This window comes from Furipterus horrens, unplaced genomic scaffold (assembly GCF_987537825.1).
Source record: "Furipterus horrens unplaced genomic scaffold, mFurHor1.1.pri manual_scaffold_13, whole genome shotgun sequence".
In the NCBI taxonomy this organism is placed as follows: domain Eukaryota; kingdom Metazoa; phylum Chordata; class Mammalia; order Chiroptera; family Furipteridae; genus Furipterus; species Furipterus horrens.
Window position 1 is genome coordinate 5,398,690 of NW_028327183.1, and position 1,574 is coordinate 5,400,263.

Here is a 1,574-nt window from a genome sequence, read left to right on the forward strand (position 1 = left end):
CTCTCCTGTTTCCACAGTGACGGTTTCCTTCTCCTGGAATAGAAGAGTACCGCGTGCACTTTGCAAATCGCAAATGTCTACAGCGCAGGTAGGGCGGCCAGTGTCACATCAGAGGAGGCATGCGTCCAAGTGCCTTGTGTATTTGCTCAGTCTGCAGCTGCAGCTGAAGATAATCGCAGTGAATGGCATGGACAGTCCCCGAACCCGGAGGGCTTACAGGCTGGAAGGACAGGGAGGCTTGTCCTCGTTCCACAATCGTGGCTTAAGAGCTTTGGACGGTGGAGGGCACAGCTTGTGTGCAGTGAGTAGGAATGAGCTAACGGACTCCATTCATCGCAGAGAATGGCACGTTGGCCCCTTCTTTGTTAAGATACTCTCGGAAATCGAGGCCGAAACAAGCCTGCTCTCACGTGAGCAGCGACAGCGTGAGAAGTGAGAGGTGTACGGACTTCTTGCATCGGTGGCGGAGTCAGCAGCTCAGGCGTCAGAGGAGGGCCGACTGTAAGTGGCGTCGCCTTTGAAGCCACACAGATAAAAGTTTCTGCCTCTAACCAATGGCTTTCTGGGGCCTCAGTTTCTTGTCCCACAAAAGGGAGCTAGTGCTCGCTTCGGCAGCACACACACTAAAATTGGAACGATACAGAGAAGACTAGCATGGCCCCCGTGCAAGGGTGACACGCAAATTCGTGAAGCGTTCCGTGTTTTTTTAGTCAGAGAACATTTTGTGAAGGATCCATGAACATGGACAACGATGTGGGGATTGACTGTGGGAGTGGGGAGCAGGCTGGGTGGAGGGGGCGAAGGAGGGAAATTGGGATAACTGTGATAGCATAAACAATAAAACATTAAAAAAAATGGAGCTCCTCCATCGCTGTGTAGATGCCGTAATAGAAGCAGTCAGCCTGACATGGTACTTAGCATGTGCAAAGCACTTTTCTAAGCACTTCATCGCATTTAATACATGTCATTCCCATGACATAGGTCTTATTATTATCTCTGTTTTACAGATGAAGACACTGGGGCCAGAGAGGTTAACTGATGTGCTTGGAGATCTCCGGCTAGTAGCTGGTCAGGCTGGGTTTCAACACCATCTGTCTGGCTCTTGAGTCGTGGTCTGTGTTGTACCGAGAAAAGTCAATTGTTCTTTTCCAGGCTCTGCCGCCCTGGGACAAACCAAGTCAAACTCCCAGCTCCGTGTCTTTGAAATACGCCACATCGGTTCATCATCTCTGCCCTGACCCAAGTCAACACTCCTTTCTGGAAGCCTTCGGGCGTCCTTTTGTCACCCGCGTCTTCCGTGGGTCTCCACGTCTCCCCTTTGTCAGCTGCCCTCCAGCCCAACCCCTCCTCGTTCCTGCTGTCCCGGCTTCAGTTTAGATCTCAAAATCTCTCCTTCCAGCCACACTGCAGGAGTCTCGTCACTGGCTTTCCAGCTGCTGCTCTTCCCTTCGGCCTGGCACTCCCTCTTTTCTCCAGTTGACCTTTTATTTACCTAACAAAGTGGTTTTTCTTATTAAGTGACCCTAGTCTTACATCATTGTCGGTCCGCTGCCTGTAGGATGAAGTCCGGGTGC

The 1,574-nt window shown here is 51.3% G+C and overlaps 1 non-coding gene across 1 annotated transcript; it reads left to right on the top strand.

Moving 5' to 3' along the window:
- The first annotated feature begins 599 nt into the window (after window positions 1-599).
- On the top strand, window positions 600-706 carry LOC149993958 (U6 spliceosomal RNA). Its single transcript, XR_016507975.1, has one exon. It is a non-coding gene; the product is annotated as a U6 spliceosomal RNA (small nuclear RNA).
- Window positions 707-1,574: the final 868 nt, after the last annotated feature.